At 41.1% G+C, this 24,227-nt stretch overlaps 1 long non-coding RNA gene across 2 annotated transcripts in view; it reads right to left on the minus strand.

Annotated features, from left to right (window-relative positions):
- Positions 1–24,227, minus strand: part of LOC117086677 — a 142,507-nt gene that overhangs the window by 80,889 nt on the left and 37,391 nt on the right. Inside the window, exon 3 of one of the 2 annotated variants that reach the window (XR_004438526.1) lies at positions 13,390–14,277. The exons of the other annotated variant lie outside the window; for it this stretch is intronic. This is a non-coding gene — a long non-coding RNA (uncharacterized LOC117086677). Of the gene's footprint in view, positions 1–13,389; positions 14,278–24,227 lie in introns of those variants that run through there. 2 annotated transcript variants of the gene reach the window in all.

The raw sequence follows: 24,227 nt of genomic DNA on the forward strand, positions 1-24,227 counted from the left end.
CAGTTCTCTGCTACTTTTTTTCAGGTGAGAACTACATTTCATCGTCACCTTCTCTGAGAGAAGGAACCTGGGACCTCCTTCACTGGGTCAGCTCCTGTATTGCAAGTTCGCATAGCACCTGGCCCCTTCCCTTCGCACTCGGCATTTCAGATGTGGTTTTGCATTCATTTGTGTGATTCCTCTATAAATGGATGTCTCCACACTGCTCCTGAGGGCAAGAACCAGGTCTGCATTCACTGGGTACTTAATCCTGGCACTGTGCGCTGTGCCTTGCATCTAGAAGTCACTTGATTCAGATTGAATCAGCAGGGACAAGACTTTCCTTGTTGTTAGGCTCTTTGGGAAGCTTTCATAAAAATTTGAAGGTCAAAGCCGTCTGGCCACACCTTGCAAAACCAACAAAATAAATAAATAAAAATTTGAAATCAATGTGAAAACCAAATTCCAGCAATGACCAATGAAAAACATGCATGCCGATCCCCAAAGATCAGTGTGATGGAATTTGTCCCACAGTACTGAAGAAAACCAGGCGCATCGAAGCAGCTTCCAAAGTGAATTTTCTTCTGCTGTGGCCTAATTTACAGATTAGAAAGTTTGTGTCTGTGAAAAGGTGGCACAGGCAGCACGGGCACCCCTCTCCAACTCATGAGTAGTGATGATTTCAGCAGAACTTAAAAGAAATAGAAGGGATGTTTGGAAGAGAAAAGAAAATGTAGCCTCAGACATTCATCAGAGGCTGGCTGGATTAGCAAATATTTTAGGAGAAAGCAAAAAAAAAAAAGCCATTTAAAGGTTTCTTGCTCAACAGTATGCATTTTTAATGAGGTTAGTATGTACTTACAGTCCTTCTCACCCGAAGACCTCATCTCCCAGCTCTGCTCCCAGGTTCTCTCCCTTGCCCACTGCCACCCCTGACACTTCCACTTACATCAGCTCATTAATCAGCACTTGCCCTTGTGAAATACACAGCTCCAAAATATTGTAACCTGAGTTCATGTTAATTACTTGGACAGTGGTACAGTATCCTGAGGGAAGTCAGAGACCTCTGCATGCAGAAATGCCTCTGCCAAGCCTAATATTAGGATTTTATATTTTTAAAAAAACCTCTTTTTAGTGTCCGACTAATTGGTCAGAATACATCTTAGAATAGTATCACGTACAGAGCAAGTGCATCTCCTATACCAAATTCTCCTGGGTTCCACTAGCCTAGATTTGGAACCTTTTAGATATAAATAACAGAGTTTCTGTAGGGTCACATTAAAGTAGGTGTTTTTGATTTAGGGTTTATGAATGACCTGGGGCGGGGAGGAGGAGGAATCCATGCCCTCCATGAAATTGTAGGCATGCTTTTAAGTGCTAAGGCATTTTTCTGTAGCAAGAATTATAGCGTTTATTAGATCCTCAAAGCAGTTCACAGCCCCAGCAAGAATCTTCTCAAATCTATTTGCTATTATTGGGCTGGTGAGTTAACCACAAAACTAATCTCTAAACTTGATTGGCCTAAATGCCTTGGACATTGACACAGCTCCTCATGGCAGAGAAGCAAGATTGAAATTGTGAGGAGAAAAGCATTATTTCTCTTGTTCGTTACTCATTGTTCCTATAATGGTTTTCTTGGGATGTCTATGGATGTCTTATACGAGGAAAGAAAGCATATCAGTTACTAAAATTCCAAAGAAACCAGAGCTTTAGGTATACATAGGCAGTGACATTAATTTGACAAGGGGTCTCTGATGTAAATTTGGCAAAGGTGATCTTCTCATCCCCAGAGATGTCTTGCCTGCTGTGTAGGGTTGAAAGCAGGCAGCGTGGCGGAAATAAACTGGAGGGGTGCCGCACCCTGCTCCCTCCCACTCATGGGAGCACACAGTGTGCTTCTCTTTTCAACAGTGTTTTCGGTGACAGCACATTGGCAGCTTGACCTTGGCCATGCAGGGAGTATGTACACCCGTGAAAGACAGCAAACACTGTAAATACTTTCCTCAGAGATGCAATAATGAAACGTTTACCAACACGTCACTGAGCAAGACCCTTTTGTGAGTTTTCAAGCTGTGCGGAGCTGGTTGTCCAGAGGCCATGCTTAGAGACTAGATGAGGACACATCAAAAATTTTTTTTAAAAATGCGAAATTATAAAGCAAAACATGTGCATATGCCAAATTTAAAGGCATGTTTTCATCATTTTGATGCAAAAGTCTGAATAGGCTTATGGGAAGAGCACTCTTCACAATTATTTGGTGCCCATGTGTTGATGGGGCTTTGGGCTCAGGCTCTGTCCGTGTGTGGAGAATCCAGCACAGCTGTGGACACAGATGGAATTTTATTTTGCTTTTCCAAACAACCAGCTTATTCTTTACTGGGCCAATGACCACAGCTCCACCTTTTTCAAGGTTTCCTGAACAAGATGTTTGCAGTGATTTTGTTTTGTTTTTGTTCGATTTGCACCTCTCAGAAGCTCCTGACCAGTGAGGTTATAAAGAATAACAAGATGATTTGGATAATATAACATGGACAGGCTCAGGCGAGATTCCTTGGCTGTACCCCTGAAGGAGCTAAATGAAAATATCCCCTTTTCTGATGCAGCTGCCACAGAAAATAGAGGAAACAACTGAGTGAGAAGAAACTAGATCCCACTCTGCTCTGACTTCACCAGCTCACCTAGTGTTCTGAGCCACCACGGCAGCCAGAGGCTAGCAGGTTTCTGCAGGACTGAAACACATGAACCTTCAAATTCATGTGGGTTACACTGGCAAATGCAGCTCCATTTGGAAACCAAACATCTTTTTGATTACTGGCTATGTGAGTTTGTGTCTGCTGAGATGTAAATGCCAGAATGCGATTAGATATACAAGAGATTTATGGGGGAGGCATCCAGAGAGTTAGGAAGCACCTTCAGACTACAAGGAAGGTCTGACAACTGTGGAAGGAAAAAGGCAAGGGAGGAGAACTGGGCAAGAGGAGATTTGGATCCCAGCCCAGTTCTAGGCAAGATTCCGTGAGACTGTTGGTGAGCACCCTAGTCAGAGTCACTGGTAGGAGGAGTCCTGTGTCTCACCAAATTGAGCCTGTCTTAGACCATTGCCAAGCTCGGTCTGACTGAGAGCAGCCCATAGGGAGCGTGGCTTCCAGTGAATGTGAGGTAGATCCAGAGGACAGCAGCTTTTGCTTCTTCAGCAGATCTGAGCGGTGCATTTTCATGGCTACCATGAAATTTTAATGACAATGCTGGTCATTGTCATCTTTGCATCTTTGCACAAATGCTGCTGTCACTGAATTTGCTTTTGCTTTTTTTGTTTGTTTGTTTGTTTTGTTTTTTTTGAGATGGAGTTTCACTTTTATTGCCCAGGCTGGAGTGCAATGGCGTGATCTCGGCTCACCACAACCTCCGCCTCCTAGGTTCAAGAAATTCTCCTGCCTCAGCCTCCCAAGTAGCTGGGATTACAGGCATGCACCACCATGCCTGGCTCATTTTGTATTTTTTAGTAGAAATGAGGTTTCTTCATGTTGAGGCTGGTCTCGAACTCCTGACCTCAGGTGATCCACCCGCCTTGGCCTCCCAAAGTGCTGGGATTACAGGCGTGAGCCACCGCAACCGACCGCTTTTTTGTTTTTTTAATGCAAGGGCCTGCAATGGCCCGTTAATGCAAGGCTGCTACGTGAGAAGTACAAGGTCATGCAATGTATATATTACTGTATATTACTATATATGTTGCAATTCTCTTGGGGAAAAGTTCGCAGACTAGAAATTACAACTATGTGAGGGTCTTCAAGGCTGTTTATTGACTTTGGCTTGTGCTCAAAATGTACAAAGTGTCTAAGACACGATCTACAGGAACAGGAAACTGCAGAAAATGTAAGGGATTGGGAAGCTGGAAGCTCAGGCAAAATATGGGTCCATCCTCGGGGATAAGAATTTATACCTCTTGACTCACATACGAGGAGAATGAGTAGGAACTAACATTGGCTGCGCATGAGAAACCTGCACTCTGTATTTTACATTGTCTTTGCTTTCTTTCCTTTATCCTCAATGGCATTAAGTAATGTCCTCCAGAATATTCTAGTCCTTAAAATTGAAGAACTCAGAAAAGTGATCTTTTGTTTACTTTGGGGACAGAATTTTAGAAAGGAAGTCAGTGCAATGGTGACCACTGTAATTTAAGAAGAGAGAACCCATGGGACAGATAAAATCTAGGAGGAACAGAGGTAGATGCACTTGGCCCCAATACCTTGTCTTACCTGGACAGTCTTCTATGAGGACTAAAACTTTGGAGAGTCTGCATTTTGTTTTAATAAGGGAGTTCAATTCCCTTAGATAGATCATAAAAATATATGCCTCTTAGTGAGCCAAAGGCTCGTTATGCAACACCTTCTAAACAGTGTTCCATAATCACTATCACAGGCTCAGGAACTCAGCAAACCATTAGCCCTTCCAACCCTCTTTCAGAGGTTTTCTGTGAATCTCCAGCACCCCAGTCACATAGTCCTTCGAAGGCAGCACCTACAGTCTGAGGTCAGAGACCTGGATTATTTCGAGAGCTCCCAGTCACCCCTTAGCCATGTGCATCAGTCCACTTTGCTCTGCAATACAGATTTAAAGAAAAGATGATCTTGGTTAGGTTCTCAAAAATATTAGTAGGCCAGGAAAAATAGTCTCTCTCTCTCTCTCGGAAGTCTACCAAGAAATAAGTGCTGAATAAATGAACAAATGGATGGTGCAATCAGGTGGTGAGAATTCAGACTAATTTCCATGCTACTTTCTAATATCCTATACACCCAAAGAACTAGCATTATGCCTCTGTCAGTGGACAGTACAGTAGATGTGGCCCAAGACCTCTTCCCAAGCCTGCTGCAGACAACAGGAGATATAACAAGAATACTTGACTTCTTCCTTTCATTTGGAACTGAGCTCTCGTCCTTCTAAGAGATGAAGGATAATTCTCTATATTTTGCTCAGTGTTTCATAGTTTTCAAAGCAATTTTATAAGTTATCTTATCTAAGACTTATATTTATAAAGCAGGAGCTACCATATTATCTCCATTTTTCCCAAAGAGAAAACTGAGGCCCAGAGAAGGTGATTAACTTGTCCAAAATCAAGCATCAGGGAGTGTTTGAGCTGAAATAATGGTGATAAACAACAGCAACAGCAACTATTTATTGAGTGCTTCTTTTGTACTAACTACTAAAAACTTCATGTAGACTACCTCTAATTATTAAAGAGCCTTGTAAAGAAGGTATCTATGTGTTCATTTTGTAAACAGAGTAAGCAGCGAAATGCCTTTCATATATAGACCCTCAAAGAACATTAGCAGATTGATTGATAGGAATATATAATCTGTTGGCTGAGTCCAAATCTATTAAATTTTTAGAAAGAGATTTAGACTTTTAAAGAAGTGTAGTTAGGCAGCAAACAAAAAAGGGAGGAGATATTCATCTAATTCAGAAACATCGGTTTTTCCAATGGACTGAACTATGGTATTCAAGTATAAATTTTCCCTCTTATGTTCTTCTTTGATTAAATCCCTCTCTGTCAAAGCTGGCCTAATCTTTAGGTGGAGTCTGATATGCTGTAACTGGTCTGGAGGATCCTCAAAAGACCTCTACTTAAAAACCCTCCCCCAGCAACAATCCTATAACCTATATTCCATAATCGTAGCTACCATGCTTGTAGTTTGAGAATCCTCTAATTAAAATAGAAAACAACATTACAGGTGGTCCTTGTTTGACTCTCCAGCTACTATTTACCTCTTAGAGTGAACAAAGATTTTAAGCACATGCTTTAACGTGAGAGGAAGGCAGGAAAACAAGGTAATCTGAGTCTAGAAGGGAGAAGAAGGAAAAAGCTTCAGAATGAAGGCACAGCTCGTAGAAAACTTAATTTACACATTTGACTGAGCCTATCTTATTTACTAGGAGAAAATTAGTGCACAGTCATACTTCAAGTCATTTCACTCATTATTCCCCAACTGTTTCCCCAATTTCTCATCATTTATCAACACTTCTTCCCCCTGCACACTCACATTCACATATATAAACTTGTTCCTAGGATATGATTCAGACACTAGAGAAAATATATCTCTGGCATGATTCCTTCCACAATTTAATTAATAAAAGCAAAGTAACAGGCATGATAATCACAATGAAGCAAAACCACTAACAATGGAAGAAAAATAAGAGAAAAAAATACACTCACTGGAAAGATGTTTTATTGCTAAAGTGGGTTACTAAGGTCCCCACTATTGCTCATTTTCTTAGAAGACTTAAATAGTATAGTCAACTAAATTTTGAGTTGGCATCAATACTATTGGAGATGCTCTTCCATTTCCAAAAATAGAATGGTAGAAGAGAAAGTTAACCAAGTGCATGAGTGAGTATACATGTATTCATGAACTGATGGTGTGGTTCTATGCCTCAGAACACGACCCTGGGAGTCCCTTTCCATTCTTCCTCGAAGATCACTTTTCAAAGCACAGCTCAAAATCTTGCTTTCCAGGAGCCTTCCTCGGTCTCTCAAACCTAGCAGAATCCCTCCTTTCTCAGAAATCCTAGTGCCCATTTAACTCATAGACTATAATACAACAGTGGCAGCAAGAGATGGTTTCTATTCATGGAGTACTGGGTGTTGCTTTGTTTTCCAGAGCCCAGTGAACAAGACTGCATAGGCTTAGCTACATTTGTAAACCTCTCCATCCCATCATTTAGAAAGCTGAGCCAGGCATCCTGAGCAGCTGGCTCTGAAGCCTTTCACCTAGCATGGCTGCATGTGGTCCATTGATTGCGTCTGCACATGAAAAAACATTCAGGAAATGCAGCCTTATTGATCAAAGGGTCCAGACACCTGGGGGTTCTGTGTGCACATCACTGGGGTTCCATTTCATTTGTCTGCCTCTACTCACGAGCAAGAGGGATTTATCCATAAAACAAAACAGGCATTTTGGCAACTCCTGGATGCTGGGTTCATCTCTTGGCACATCTTATTTAGGAAAATGAGCCAGCTACCAAACCTAGGAGGGAATCTGAGGGGTCACCCAGGTAGAGTGACCAACTGTCCAGTTTACCAGGGACTGAAAAGGTTCCCAAAATGAAGGCTTTCAGTTTTAAAACCAAGGCCGTCCAGGGTAGAGTAAGACCCCTAAGGATAAGGACTGATTATTGTTCAATGGACAGAAGGCATACAAAAGGCCAAGGATTCAGTACCGTGTCTGGGTCAGCAGGAGAGGGAGGAGAAACAATGAATTGTAAACGTGTCTTCCAGAAGAATGAGGCCCTTGTAGGAAATGGCTCCTCCCGCTTGTTCAGAGGAAACCGTGTTCGTGGAAGACATTATGCATACAATTCCAAATCAGAAAATGGATGAGAACATAATAGGAAGAGGCCCCCTGATCAGAGAGACCTGAAAACCAGCCCAAGTGACCCCATAGAGGACCATGCTACAAAAAAGCCCTGGCCTCCCAATCAGCAGCAGTGCCACCTGCTTCAACAGAGTGTGCCTCCAGGGCAGGCTGAGAAGTCTCTAATTAAAGAAAGTCCCAAGAGAGCAGCTCCTGTCCCAGGGACACAGGGACATCAGTGCACATACACAGAAGATCACATAGCATGGCTGGATTTCTTTCCTAATGAGGCTTCATGTTAGGGCATAGGACCATCATTTCTGCCCCAGGGGACAGTGGGGGATTTCCTGGGTAGAACTGTTTGGGGCTTCATCCTCTTAGAAGCTAGACAGCTCCAAGAGGCAATAGAACACCCTTTTGACTATGAGCATCTGCAACACAAGATGTTCATTCCAAAGTAAGAGTCCCAAAAGTCGAAGGGCTATGGAATAAGATAACAAAGCTTCCCAGGCCTAATATTTAGCAATTTGTCACCTTGCTCTTCTCAAACAGGGAACAAACCTGGTCCCAAGGCAATCAGATTTCTAACACTGAGGAGACTTTCAGGAGGTGGGAGGGACAGCTGTCATGAACTCCTTGTAGCTCTTGTTAAGCTGTGGCTCCTGGGAGCATCCAAGCTGAATGTGGGTGGCACAGCTCTAAAATGTTCTTTTCCAATTTGTTCTAAATCCTCCACATGCTGGGAAACTGGACCACTTGCCAGAGGCAGGGCCCGGCCCCTCCAGCTCTGATTTTCATTAGCCAATAGGACAAGATGGACCGCCAGAAGCTATGCATCTTGGTGTCCAGGTGATGCTACCCCGTAAGCAACATGCTTTTTAAAAAAATTCTGGAGTTTTACACACGCTCTGAAGAAAACAATCCTTTTGGATTTTTGCTTCAAGTCAGTGACATCTTTGATGGAGCTGGGTAATTGGAAAAGGGATTTAAATATGTCTGGAGGCTTCCCACACTGTAGAATTTGCAAACGCTGTACGGAATCCGTAAGCAAACAGAATTTACAAAGAACCTCTCCCCTCTGGAATTATTCAAGGATCCAATTTGAAGAGATTTTAGTTTATTTTGAGGTGATGCCAGAAGGCCTTGAAAAGAAGAACAAAGCAGAGTGGGGTGTGGTGTGGCGGCGAGGGACAGAGGGTAGGCGTCAGGGAGTGTCACTTTCTGGTAGAGAAAAAAAGACTGGTGTGATCACCTATCTGTGATGGTGACAAGGCAGTTTAAAGGAAAAGCTCTAGGGATGGGGCTGCCCCAGAGTCATTTTTAACGTGCGTGTGTGTTTGTGTGTGAGTGCACACTGCGTGTTTCTAAAACACATTCTCTTTTAATTCATTAGGCAGAGTGAATATTCCGACTTTGAACAACCTGCTCATTTTCCTGCGTAGAAGCTATTGCTGGACACACAGAACCCTGCATACCTGCGCGCACACATGTGTAGAGGTACTCAGTTCCATCTGGAGGTGCACCATTCATTCACAACGCTTTACACTCACAACCATTTAAACTGCTTAGAAATGCCTGGGGACCCTCCACCCACCACCATCACTGCGGACTCCGGGAGACTGCACTTCACAATCTCTGGAGAGATTTTTTAAATAAACATTTTTCTTTTTAAAATAGTTTTAGATTTACAGAAAAAAATTGAGAAGATAGTACAGAGAGCCTCCATATATTCCACACATTTATTTTCCCCTGTTTATTTATATATTTATGAGTATTTATTTATTTTAAGAGAGAGTCTACTTCTGTCACCCAGGCTGGAGTGCAGTGGCACAAGCATGGATAAATGCAGACTTGAACTCCTGAGCTCAAGCATTCTTCTCACCTTGACCTCTGAAAGTGCTGGGATTACAGGTGCAAGTAACTGCCCCAGACCTTCCCTTATTATTATCTTATCTTAGTATGATGCATTTGTTGCAATTAATGAACCAATATTGATAGAGTATTACGAACTGATGTCCATACTTAATTTTTACCTAAAGTCCTTTTTCTGCACCAGGATCCCATCCAGGATACCCTATTACATTCAGTCCTCTCGTCTCCTTAGGTTCCTCTTGGCTGTAACAGTTTCTCAGACTTTCCTTGTTTTTTGACGACCTTGACAGTTTTGAAAAGTACTGGTCAAGCATTTTGTAGACTATCCCTCAACTGGGATTTTTCTGACACCTATCTTGTGATTAGGCTGGAATTGTGGATTTGGGGGAGGAAGACCATGGGGGCAAAATGCCATTGTCATCCTACTACAACAAGGATATACGATATCAGTGTGTCTTTTCACTGCTGACATTGGTCTTCATCATCTGACAAGGTAGTGTTTGTCAGGCTTCTCCAATGCACGTCATGCTCTTTGTAAGGAACTTACCATGTGCAGCCCACACTCAAAGAGTGGAGAGCTATGCTTACCTTTCTTGAGGGGAAAGTATCTACCTAAATTAATTTTGCATGGCACATGTGTCTGTTTTCCTCCAGTTATTTATTTACTCAAGCAATAATTTATTTATACTAGTTATGCACTCATTAATATTTACTTTATACTTAGTTTATATTCCATACTACTTTACTTTGTTGCTCAAAATAAAGTTTTGGCCAGTGGGAGCTCTTTTAATTCACTCCTGTGTCTCTTTGACACCCTCCTCCCACCCACCCCACGCCTTGAGATATTATGGCTTAAAAAAAATACTTCCATTACTTTCTAGAATACAAGATACTTCAAGTTCATCTTATCTATTTCCTGTCCTGGTCCTAGAATTACTATTTCCCTAAGGAACCCTGGTTTTTTTAATTGAAGACTATTAGTATCAGAAAACAAGATCTGGGCACTAGGTGTGCTCACTGCTACTGGGGTATAACCACAGCCCTTCTTCTAGACCTCTCAGCTGACAGAGCAAGGGTATATATGTGTGCACACTCACCTTTTTATATGCATATATCTACAACGATTGCTTTATGTAACCATCTGTAACCTATATTAAGCTAATTATGATGTGTCCTCTGAGGGTTTTTAAAATGTAGAATATTGCTTAAAAAATAGATCTGTTTCTTAGAAAGAACATTCTAAGAGGATTTTAATCTAGACTATTAGAGGAAGAAACCTGAACCACAGATATTTGTATAAATGTGTTTCAGAAGGTCAAGGCCTGATTAAGTTAGTGGCAGATTGAGACCTTGAATAGCCAACAGATGGAATTAAGCAATTTTTAAAAACAAGGCTCATTGTCATTGTTAAGAATTTGCTTCCACTAAACTTTGGTTTTGTTCCCCCTTAGAAGTCACAGATGTTAAATCATCACTTTTCAAAAATTTTCAAATACGTTATTTGACTTTTTATAAAAGAGACTATTTTTTAGAGCAGCTTTAGCTTCACAGCAAAATTGAGTGGAAGGTAAAAAGATTTTCCATATACTCCTTACTCTCACACATGCACAGCCTCCCCCATTATCAGCAATCCCCACCAGGATGGCACACTTGTTAAAACTGATGAACCGCCGGGCGCGGTGGCTCAAGCCTGTAATCCCAGCACTTTGGGAGGCCGAGACGGGTGGATCACGAGGTCAGGAGATCGAGACCATCCTGGCCTACACGGTGAAACCCCGTCTCTACTAAAAAATACAAAAAACTAGCCGGGCGAGATGGCGGGCGCCTGTAGTCCCAGCTACTCGGGAGGCTGAGGCAGGAGAATGGCGTAAATCCGGGAGGAGGAGCTTGCAGTGCGCCGAGATAGCGCCACTGCACTCCAGCCTGGGCGACAGAGCGAGACTCCGTCTCAAAAAAAAAAAAAAACTGATGAACCCACATTGACACATCACTATTACCCAGAGTCTGTAGTTCACATTTGGGCTCCCTCTTGGTGTTGTGCATTCAACAAATGTGTAATGGACAAATGTAGAGTGAACTGCATCCATCATTATAGTATCATACAAAATGTATGATACTCGGTGCTCTGCCTGTTCATTCCTTCCTCCCTCTTAACCCCTGGGTATCACTGATCTTTTCCAGAATGCCATACACTGAGAATCATACAGTATGCAGCTTTTTCAGATTGGCTTTTTTCACTGGTAATATGCATTTAAGATTCTCCTAGGGTCTTTTTGTGGCTCAATAACTCATTTCTTTTTAGCACTGAATGATATCCCATTGTCTGGATGCACCACAGTTTATTTATCCACTCACCTATTGTAGGACATCTTGGATGCTTCCAATTATTGGCAATTTTTAATAAAGTTTCTGTAAACATCTGATATGGTTTGGATTTGTGTCCTTGCCCAAATCTCATGTGGAATTGTAATCGCTAGTGTTGGAGGTGGGGCCTGGTGGGAGGTGATTGAATCAAGGTTGTGGTTTCTAATGATTTAGCATCATCCCTCTAGTGCTGTCCTATGATAGAGTTGTCATGAGATCTGGTTCTTTAAAAGTGAATGGCAGCTTTCCCCCACCTCTGTCTTCCTCCTCCTCTCACCATGTAAGATGTGCTTGCTTCCCTTTACTTTCCACCATGATTGTAAGTTTCCTGAGGCCTCCCCAGAAGCAGAAGCCTGTACAGTCCACAGAACTGTGAGCCAATTAAACCTCTTTTCTTTATAATATACCCAGTCTCAGGTAGTTCTTTATAGCAGTGCAAGAACAAACTAATACAACATCCATGTGCAGGTTATTGTGTAGACATAAGTTTTCAACTAATTTGGGTAAATACTAAGGAGAGCAATTGCTGGATGACATGGTTTATTAGTCAGGGCTCTCCAGAGGCACAGAGCCAATAGGAGGAAGAGAGGGAGAGAGAGGGAGAGAGAGAGAGAAAGAGAGAGAGAGAGATGAAAGGAGATTTATTAGGGGAAATGGCTCATGTGATTATGGAGGCTGAACGACAAGATGTCTCCAAGCTGGAGAACCAGGAAAGCTGGTAGCATGGCTAGGTCCAAGTCTGAAGGCCTCAGAACCAGGGAAACTGGTGGTATAACTCTCAGTCCTGGGTTGTAGTTCTATGAACCAGAACGTTACTGATGCAAGTCCCAGAGCCCAAAGACCAGATAGCCTGGAGTACTGATGTCCAAGGGCACGAAAAGAAGGATATCTTGGCTCCAGAAGAGAGAGGGAGAATTCATCTTTCCTCTGCCTTTTTGTTTTATCTGGGCCCTCAGCTGACTGGAAGGTGCCTGCTCCCATTGAGTGGCGGGTCTTCCTTACTTAGTCCACTGATTTAAATGCCAATCTCTTCCAAAATACCCTCACAGACACACCTAGAAATAATGCCTTACCAGCTACCCACATAGCCCTTATTCAGTCAGGTTGACACCTAAAATTAGCCATCACAGGTCCACCCCTTGTCAACACATATACATCTCTTCAGACCATAGTTAATCTCCAGACAATGACAATAACAAAGTCATAGTTCCACCTAACTCTCCTGTGTCCAGCTGACAATGCACTAATTCCTCCCCCAGAAAAGAAAGTAAAGTCCTTGAGTGATGTTTTCTCCTGATAGCTCATAAATTAAATGTTATGATGTAAAGTTAAAAATACTTGGCGGGGCGTGGTGGTTCACACCTGTAATCCCAGCACTTTGGGAGGCCAAGGCAGGCGGATCGCCTGAGGTCAGGAGTTCGAGATGAGCCTGGCCAACATAGTGAAACTCCATCTCTGCTAAAAATACAAAAATTAGATGGGCGGTGGCAGACGCCTATAATCCAAGCTACTCAGGAGGCTGAAGCAGGAGAATCACCTGAACCCAGGAGCCAAAGGTGACGATGGGCTGAGATGGTTCCACTGCACTCCAGCCTAGTGACAGAGTGAGATTCAGTCCCAAAAATAAAAGTAAAAAAAAATAACAAAGTTAACAACACTTAAATATTCACATAAAGTCAATACATCTTATGTTACATGATAAAGTGGAAAGAAAGCAAAGCTATTTGTTTAATACATGTATATAAATCCAAACATATTCTTAGCAAAATGGGGAGGAATTACTCATGACAATTACAGTTTTCAATTCCATAACTGGTCACGTCATCATAGCTGGTATTGATAGCTACCTTCTCCCACTATCCATTCTGTATTCCCCTTCCTTTTAGCAAGCACCTTAGCTGGTGGTGGTTCTTTATCTGGCAGGATGACCCAAATCTTCATTTCAGAAGGGTCTAGGCCATTCTTACTCATGTCTGGATTGTGTTGCCGTAGTTTTCCACTGACCTTAATTACAGTGCATGGTAATCCAAAGGGATGCCCTAAGGAATCTCCCATATTCCAGACATGCTCTTCCTTACCTCTGTTGTGGAGTGGTAGTCCAATTTCCTTTTGGTGGTCCAGATCAATCACCCCAGCCAACACTGTACTTTCCTTCTTAGCCTGTTGACTCAGAGGCATGAAGAGCCCAAAGTGGCTGTGTGGCAGTCTTAATTTCAAGTTCAATGGAATCATTGTTGTGTCTCCTGGTGGAAGCATTCCTGCCTCTGGAATTAAGACCTCTAGGACAGTAGAGCATAAAGCCATGGGAATGGAAAAGAAAAGTTTTTCTAATGGGTCACTAGGAGTAACGGTGAGTCATGTCACTCCCATTTCCACCCCTTGATTCCTAGACTGGTGAGTCCTAGATATGGGACAAAAAGTACCATGTATTGAATGCTGATTCAGAGCATACACTGCCTTCTGGGGAACCTTGCCCCAGTGTTACAAAGTATTCTCACCCAGCTGGTGCTGCAACTTCATCTTCAAAAGGCCAATCATTTCACTTTTCTGTCAATCCAGCTGCTTCAGGATGATGGGGGATGTGGTAGGATCAGTAAAATCCATGAGTGTGAGCTGACTGCCACACTTCTTTGGCTGAGAAGTGAGTTCCTTGGTCAGAAGCAATGCTTTGTGGAATACCATGATGGTGGAATCAGCTGGCTGGCTGATAACCCTGGGGAATGGTGAGAGATAGGGACTCAGTGTTGGTCTCAGGTTGGGCACTCACAGGTGGTCATAGTCAGATCAGCCCTGTTGCTGAGCCCTGAACCTTCCTTTGTGCCACCATGGCCACTTGGCTCATGAGCTCTCTGGGGCAATGACAGGGGTGACTGAGGAAACAGGCTGACTAGTATCACAGAACAAATCAGACTATCTACTTTACTATTAAAGTCCTCCTCTGCTGAGGTCACTCTTGGGTGAGCATTCACATGGGACACATATATCTTCACATCCTTTGCTCATTCAGAGAGGTCCATCCACATACCTCTTCCCCAAATCTCTTTGTCATCAGTTTTCTAATTATGTTCCTTCCAAGTTCCTGACCATCCGACCCATGAGATAGTATATATTAGCACATCCGATGATTATCCTTCCAAACAAAGTGTGCAACCAAGTGCACTAAGAAGTTCTGCACATTAAGGAGATTTCCCTTCACCACTGTCCTTCAGGGATGTCCTAGAAAGAGGTTGTAGTGCTGCAGCTGTCCTCTTCTGGGTGGTGCCTGCATATCACACAGAATCGCCTATAAATGAGTTCCTAGTTTTCTCTTCCTCTGTCAGTTAATTATAGGGTACTTCCCCGAGACCGAGAGAAAGCAGTAGGAACAATGGGCACTGGGCCACTTCTTCATGTAACTTACTTGGCCTTCAGGACCTGCTTGGGCCTAGTCATGTACACACTGCTTCCATTTGATGATGGAATCCTGCTGTGCACACCCAACTTGGTGGCTTACTGGGTTAGATAACACCCAGTTCATGATGAGCAGCTCAGGTCTTATGGTAACTTGGTGGCCCATGGCTAAGTGTTCAGTTTCTTTTATGACCCAGTGGCAGGCCAATAACTGACTTTCAAAAGGAGAGTAGCTATCTGCAGATGGTGGAAGGGCCTTGCTCCAAAATCTTAAAGACCGGTCCTGTGATTCATCTATAGGTGCCTACCAAAGGCCTCAAACAGCATCCCTATCTGCCACTAGCACCTCAAGCACCATTAGATCTGCTGGGTCATACGGCCCAAGTGGAAGAGCAGCTTGCATAGCAGCCTGCATCTGTTGTAGAGCCTTCTCCTGTTCTGGGCCCCACTCAAAACTAGCAGCTGTTTGGGTCACTTGGCAAATGGTTCAGATTAACATGCCCAAATTATGAATGTATTACCTCCAAAACCCAAGTAGGCCCACTAAGCATTGTGCCTCTTTCTGGGTTGTAGGAGGGACCAGATGCAGCAGCTTATCCTTGATCTTAGAAGGGGTATCTTGACGTTCCCCACACAATTAGACTCCTAAAAAATTCACTAAGGTAGAAGGCCCTGGAATTTTAGTTTGATTTATTTCCCACCTTCTGACATGCAAATGTCTTACCAATAAGTCTAGAGTAGCTGCTGCTTCTCCTTCACTAGGTCCAATTGGCATAATGTCATCAGTGTAATAGACCAGTGTGATAGGTTGTGGAAGGAAAGGTGATCGAGATCCCTGCAAACTAGATTATGACATAGAGTTGGAGAATTTGTATACCCTGAAGCAGGACAGTGAAGGTATACTGCTAGCTGAAGGCACATTCCTTCTGGTGGGCCTTATAGACAAGGATGAAATAAAAGGCATTTGTCAGATCAACAGCTGCATACCAGGTTCCAGGAGATGTGTTAATTTGCTCAAGTGACGAAACTGTATCTGGTACAGCCACTGCAACTGGGGTAACCATTTGATTAGGCTTACAGTGACCTACTGTCATTCCCCAAGATTCCATCTGTCTTCCACACAGTCCAAATAGGAGAGTTGAACAGGGATGTGGTGGGAATTACCCACCTCCCACATCTTTCAAGTCCTTCATAGTAGCACAAATCTCTGCAATTACTTCAGGGATGTGATATTGCTTTTGATTTATGATTTTCATAGGTAGAGGCAGATCTAATGACTTGTACTTGGCCTTTTCCACCATCATAGTCCTCATTTCACAGGTTGGGGAAGCAATGGGGATATTCTTCCAGTTGCCAAGTATGTCTATTCCAATTATGCATTCTGGAACTGGGGAAATAACCACAGGATGGGTTCAGGGACCCACTGGATACACTGTGAGTCATACCTGAGCTAAAACTCCATTGATCATCTGACCTCCATAAGCCCCTATTCTGACCAGAAAGCTAAGATGATGTTACGGGTCTCTCAGAATCAATGTCAGTTCAGAGATAGTGTCTAGTAGTCCCCTAAAAGTTTGATTTCCTTTTCTCCAGTACACATTTACCCTGGAACAAAAAACCATAGGTCCCTTTGGAGAAGGCTTGGAGAATGAGTAACGGTATAAATTGTTAGTAGTGTATGGGGTCTTTCCTGAAGAGGACCTGACGTTCCTTTCATTCGGGCGTTCTGGGTCTGTAAACTGGCTCATCTGGGAATTGACTGAGGGGCCATGATTTGAGTCTCTGTTTTTATTATTTGAGTTAGACTTTTGTTCACTTGACCTGCAAATTTTCTACTTATACAGATCAAGTAAAAATTTAGATAGGCTTCCTGACTGTTTCACTTCTAGGAACACCATGATTAATTTGCAAATGCCATAGATTTACACAAGTCAGACCATTCAGATTTTTGCTTTGCCTCTGCTGTTCATTATGGTAACCATGCCCACCTTGCCTTTGGCAGGATTCTGGGATGGCAGCTGCCTCTTGGCTCCTGCCATTCCAGAATTCTATTATACCCACTGGATTTAAGTTTTCCAGTTGAATATCTGTGGTGCCCACTAGAAGATCTGACCTATTGAGAAAAATAATCATGGAGCCCTTCAGCGATGCTGGGACTCCTCTCACAAATCGCTCTCTTAAAACGTTGGTGGAAGGTATATTTTCTTGACTTTCCCAGCATGGGTCAGCAGGTTTTAAGTGACAGGTCCACTTTAGCATTTCAGTCTCCCTAGGCCTTTGAATCCCTTCCTCTATGTTAAGTCACGGGCAATCAGGCATCTCCAGCTTCTTCATGGTGGGCCATCTTTTGATCCATATTTTAGCCAACCAACCAACCAAACAATTAGAACCCTTTCTAAGTTCCTGAGATGCAACATTAAATGTAGAATCTTGGCTTAGTGGGCCCAAATCAATAAAGTCAACTTGATCCCATTTTTTATTCCTTCCACTATTACCCCTCACCCTTAATACCCATTCCCATGCATATTCTCTGGATTTCTGCTGATATAAATAAGAAAATGCAAGTAGTTCTTTTGGAGGGTAGTGCACCTTCTCATGGGTCACACTTTGTACTTTGCCTTCAGGGGCCTGCTGGGACTTGAGTCTAGTTATAGGTCTAGAAGTAACGAAAGGTGGTGGAGGTGGGTCCTTAGGAGAATCAGCAGTGTCATGGTTGGCCACTGCCTCAGAGGTGGCCATTACCATTTCCTCAGGCAATGCAGGGTTAATCCTCTCAGACAGTGGTGGAAAGGCACATACCATTTTGGGGTGGAAAAGCCATGAAAGAGATGCTTAAAATAATTAGAAATTATAGAAACATAAATTAAGTCCATCCATATAAGAGTGCATAAAATAAAAAAGCTATGTAATGCTATGCTCTGGTAAAAGATTGTGGAGATAGAGAACTTTCATGAATTGCTGGTAGGAGTATAGTCTGGTGTAGCCACTTCAGAGATCAGTCTGGTTGTACTTAGTCAAATTAAGAAAACACAAACTCTAATATACTAGAATTCAGCAGTTCAATTTGTGGGCTTATATGCCCAAATTATTTTACACAGAATCACAAGAAGACATGAGCAAAGATTCTACCACAGTTTTACTTATGACCTTGAGGAGCTAAAGGCAACCTGGTGTTTACTCTGGGAGATAAGCCAGGTAAAATAATGCAGATGCACATTTGTGGAGTATAAGGGAGCAGTTGGAAGAAACATGCATTTCTGGAAAACATGATGGTTGGTGGAAAATTAAAAAGTGAAATTTTAGAATAGGCACCATTTACATACATTTCAAAATACATTCATACAAGTGACATCACACAAAATGGTAGAATAAGAAGGTCTAGAAGTTGCTCCCTTCAACAAAGCAACAAATGAACTGAAAAAAGCACTTTTGAATCAGCTACATTGGAACTCTAGAACCTGATTGGACACTTAAAACAACTAGAGGAATGCTGGATAAAGTCAGAGGCTGATATTCTAAGGTAAGAAAGTGGAATGCATGAACCAGCCATCATCCCCCATTATTCAGCACCATCATGGCTGTGAAGATAGCTGCTCCTGTTTCTGGAGCAGCTGGCTGGTGTCAGCATGAGCAGAGAACTTCTCCTCTAAAAACCTGGGGTTGTGTGCATTGACGGGTCTGGGTGCCCTCAAGGACTGGCAGAGACACCTGCCTTGGTTTCAGCCCTCTCAGCAGCAGCAGCAGATCTCCCCAGTGACATGTATCAGAAGATTTAAAGGGCCAATGTCCTTTTTTCTTTTTTGTTTTTGGAGCCAGACATTTAAGAAAATCCTTGTCAGGTCACTAGCTGATAGCAGAGATAATGGAACATAAATTTTAGTTAGCACATACAACAAGGAATATACTTTGCGAAAATGGTTTAGAAAAGTCACAAACAGACTGCCCCATCCTTTGACAAGCAGAAAACAATAATCCTTAAGTTCTAAGATAATCAAACTTACCACATTATGATACTCAAAATGTGCAATTCTCAACCAAAGAATTACAAGGAATACAAGGAAACAGAAAAGTATAATTCATTGACAGGAAAAAAAAAGAATTTGACAGAAATAATTCCTGGGAAAGCCCAGATACTGGAGTTACTAACCAAAGATGATTAACGCCTGAAATAAGCTCAGTGACCTAAAAAAAGTCATGGATGAAGAACAAAAGGAAATTGGAAAAGTAATATATGAACAGAATATCAGTAAAGAGATAGAAATTATGAAAAAGGAACCAAACAGGAATTCTGGAGCTGAAATTACAATATCTGAAAGGAAAAATTCACTAGAGAGCTACAAGAGCAGATTTGAATACATGAAAGAAACAGCAATTAAAATGATCAAGACTAAAGAACAAAATTTTTAAAAAGATTAAAAAATAAACAGAGCCTGAAGGACCTGTTGCATACCATCAAGGATGCCAACATCTGTGCATAGTATATATTAGTCCATTTTCATGCTGCAGGAAAAGACATATCTGAGCCTGGGCAATTTACAAAATAAATAGGTTTATTGAACTTACACATGGATGGGAAGACCTCGCACTCAGGACAGAAGTCAAGGAGGAACAAGTCACCTCTTACATGGATGGCAGCAGGCAAAGAGAGATGGCCTGTGTAGGAAAACTCCCATTTTTAAAACCATCGGATCTCATGAGACCCATTCACTATCACAAGAACAGCGCAGGAAAGACCAGCCTCCCTCCATAATTCAATCACCTCCCACTGGGTTTCTCTATGACACATGGGAATTGTGGGAGTTACAATTCAAGATGAGATTTGGGTGGGGACACAGACAAACCATATCATAGTAGTATGAGAAGGAGAACAGAGAAAGAAAGAAGCAGAAAAAAATTATCTGAAGAAATAATGGGTGTAAACTTCCCAGATCTGAAAGACATTAATGCATATATCAAAGAAGCCCAATAAACTTCAAACAGGAAACTCAAGAAAATCTACACTGTGACACATTATAGTCAAATTATTGTAAGTAAAAGACAAAGAGAAAATTTCCAAAGCAGCAAGAGAGGTGACTTGTCATGTACAGTGAGTCCTCAATAAGACTGACAATGACAATGTATTGCTCATCAGAAACTTTGGCGACAAGAAGGCAATGGGATGACTAAGTCTTGTAAGAATAAAATTGTGAATGAAGAGTTCTCTATCTGGTAAAATGATCCTTTAAGAGTGAAGGAGAAATTAAAACATTTTCAGTAAAACAAAAGCTGAGAGTAACTTTCCAGTAACTCTTCCTACAAAGAATACTAAAGGGAATTTTTCAGGCTGGCATGGAAAGACTCTGGACAGTAACTTGAAGCTATAGGATAAAATAAAGAACACTGGCAAAGGAAACTATATAGGTAAACATAATGGCCAGCATTATTGTACTTTTGGTTTGTAACTTCTCTTTTTTCCTACACGATTTAAAAGTCAAATGCATAAAATTATAAGTCTATCTTAAAGGGCAAATACTGTATAAAGATATACCTGCAACAATAGTAACATAAAGGGGAAAGAAAAGAGATGCATAGGAGCAGAGTATTTGTATACTATTGGAACTGATTTGATACTATTCAGACTGGGTTGTTATCAGTGTAAGATATTAATATTAATCCCCCAAGACAACCACTGAGAAAATAACATAAAAATATACAGAAAAGTAAAGAAGGAGGGAATCAAAATGGCACACTACAAAAAATCAACTAACTCCAAAAGTAGGCAGTAGTGTAGTAGGGTAGGAAATGAGGAATAGGTAAAATAAATAAATATGTAAAATATACAGAACAAATAGCTAAATGGTAGAAATAAATCCTTTCTTATCAGTAATTACTTTAAATTCAAATTGATGAAAACCTCCTATTAAAAGACACGAATGAGAAGACTGGATAAATTAAAAAAACAAAAAAAACAAAAAAACACATAATCTATGTACTGTATACCATAGACTCACTTTAGATACAGAGACACAAAGAAGTTGAAAATGCCCAGCACTTTGGGAGGCCCAGGCAGGTGGATCACGAGGTCAGGAGATTGAGACTATCCTGGCTAACATGGTGACACCCCTTCTCTACTAAAAGATACAAAAAATTAGCTGGGCTTGGTGGTGGGTGCCTGTAGTCCCAGCTACTTGGGAGGCTGAGGTGGGAGAATGGCGTGAACCTGGGAGTCACAGCTTGCAGTGAGCTGAGATTGCGCTACTGCACTCCAGCCTGGGCGACAGAGTGAGACTCCGTCTCAATTTAAAAAATAAATAAATAAATAGTTGAAAATGAAAGGATGAGATAAGATATTTCATGCATATAGTAACCAAAAAAGAGCTGAAGTGGCTGTATTATTGTTAGGCAAACTAAACTTTAATTCAAAAAAGTATACTAGAGGCAATGGAGGACATCATATATTAATAAAATGTTCAAACTGTCATGAAGATATAACATGTATAAACATATATGCATCTAACAACAGAACTCTGAAATAAACAACGCAAAACCGGACAGAATTGAAGGGAGAGATAGATAGTTCTACAATAACAGTTGGAGACTTTCATACTCCACTTTCAATAGTGAGCAGAATAACCATACAGCCATATAGCAGAGTAGATCAAAAAGGAAATAGAGGACTTGAACAACACAATAAACCAATTTTACCCAAACGCGTATATAAAACACTCCACCCAACAACTGAAAAACACACATTCTTCTCAAAAGGTATGTTTGGAACAGTCTCCAAGAGAGACCACAGGGCTAGGTCACAAAATAAGTCTTAGTAAATGTTAAAACATTTAAGATATTGAAATTTTAAAACAAAATATCTTTTTTAATCACAACAGAAGGAAACTACAAATCAATAACAAAAGGAAAATTAACAAATATGTAAAAGCTAAACAACACAATCTTAACCAACAAATGGGTCAAAGAGTAAATCACAAGGGAAATTAGAAAACACTTAGAAATGAATAAAAACAGCTTCTCACAACCTATTGGACACAGTGAAAGAGGAACTACATGGAACATTTATGCTGTAAACAGTGACATTTAAAAAGAGGAGAGATCTCAAATCAACAACCTATCTGAACACCCAAAGAACAAGAAAAAGAAGATTAAAGTAAACCCAAAGCTAGCAGAAAGAATGAATAATAGAGATTACAGTGGAGATAAATAAAATTGAGAATAGATTAATGACAGAGAGACTCAAAAGTTGATTCTTTGGAAAGGTCAACAGAATAAACAAACCTTTATCTAGACTAAGTAAGAAAAAGAAAGCAAAGACTGAAATTACTAAAATCAGAAATGACAGTAGGAATATTACTACCAATTTTACATAAATAAGAAGCATGATTAAGAAAATACTATGGAATATTGTACGCCAACACGTTGGATAGTCTGGATAGAATGGAAAAATTCTAGACCCAAAATATAAAATTGATTCAAGAAGAAGCAGAAAATCTGAATAGACCTATAACAAGTAAGTAAATTGAATCAGAAATCAAAAACCTTCTAACAAAGAAAGGTTAGGACAAGTTGGCTTCAGTGGTGAATTCTACCGAACATTTGAAGAATAACTGACATCAATAGTTCTCAAACTCTCCTAAGGAATCTAAGAGAAAGAAACATTTTACAATGCTTTTCCTTAAGACTAGCAGTACCATTATACTAGAACTGGGAACAGATACTATAATAAAAGACACAAACAGGATTTTATGAATATAGATTTTAAAAAACTCAACAAAGTACTACCAAGCCAAATTTATCAGTATATTTAAAGGATTACACACCATGAGCAAGTGAATTTTATTTCAGGAATTCAAGGGTCCTTCAGCATATGAAAATCAATCAATACAGTACACCACATTAATAGAATGAAGGGAAAAACTCACATGAGCATATTAGTTGATACAGAGAAAGCATTTCCCAAAATCCAGCATCTTTTCATGATAAAAACATTCAATAAGCTAGGAATAGGGGGTAACTCCCTCAACATCTAAAGGTCATATGTGAAAAACCCACAGCCGGCCGGGCGCAGTGGCTCAAGCCTGTAATCCCAGCACTTTGGGAGGCCGAGAGGGGCGGATCACGAGGTCAGGAGATCGAGACCATCCTGGCTAACACGGTGAAACCCCATCTCTACTAAAAATACAAAAACTAGCCGGGCGAGGTGGTGGGCGCCTGTAGTCCCAGCTACTCGGGAGGCTGAGGCAGGAGAATGGCATAAACCCGGGAGGCGGAGCTTGCAGTGAGCTGAGATCTGGCCACTGCACTCCAGTCCGGGCAACAGAGTGAGACTCCACCTCAAAAAAAAAAAAAAAAAGAAAGAAAAAGCCACAGCAACATCATGCCCAGTGATGAAAGACTGAAACATTTTCCCCTAAAATCAGGAACAAGACAAAATTGCTCATCGTCATCACTTCTATTCAACATAGCACTGAAAGTTCTAGCCAGAGCAATTAGACAAGAAAAAGAAATAAAAGGCATCCAAGTTGGAAGAAGGAAATAAAATTATCTCTGTTCTCAGCTAATATAATCTTATAGGTCGGAAGCTCTACAGAAACCACAAAAAATAAAACTGTTGGAGCTAATAAACAAATTCAGCAAATTTGCAGGATACAAAATCAACACACAAAAATCATTATGTTTCTATACACTAGCAAGGAACACTCTGTAAAGGAAATTAAGGAAAAAAGTTTCATTAATGATAGCATCAATTTAGGAATAAATTTAACCAGGGAAGAAAAAGACTTGTAAACTGAAAACAATGAAACACTGCTGAAAAAGTTAAGGACAACATAAATAAACAGAAAGACAACTCGTGTTCATAGACTGGAATACTAAATATTTTTTAAATGACAAAACTAAAGTAATCTAAAGATGTAATGCAATCCTTTCAAAATCCCAGTGGTGTCTTTTGCATAAACAGAAAAACCTATTCCAAAATTTTTAAGGAACTTCAAAGGATCTCAAATCGATCTTGAAAATGAAGAACAAAATTGGAGGACTCATGCTTCCCAATTTCAAACCTTACTACAAAGCAACAATAATCAAAATACTATGGTATTGGCATAAGGATAGAGACATGGACCAAAGGAATAGAATAAAGAGCCTAGAAGTAAGCCCTCATATATTCAGTCAATTCATTTTCAGCAAGGTTTCAAGACTACTCAAAGGGGAAAGGACAGTCTTTCCAACAAAAGATGGTGGGAAAACATGCATAACAAAGTTGAACTCTTACTTTATGTCATA

The sequence above is a fragment of the Trachypithecus francoisi genome, unplaced genomic scaffold (assembly GCF_009764315.1).
Source record: "Trachypithecus francoisi isolate TF-2019V2 unplaced genomic scaffold, Tfra_2.0 Lachesis_group10, whole genome shotgun sequence".
Taxonomy (NCBI): Eukaryota; Metazoa; Chordata; class Mammalia; order Primates; family Cercopithecidae; genus Trachypithecus; species Trachypithecus francoisi.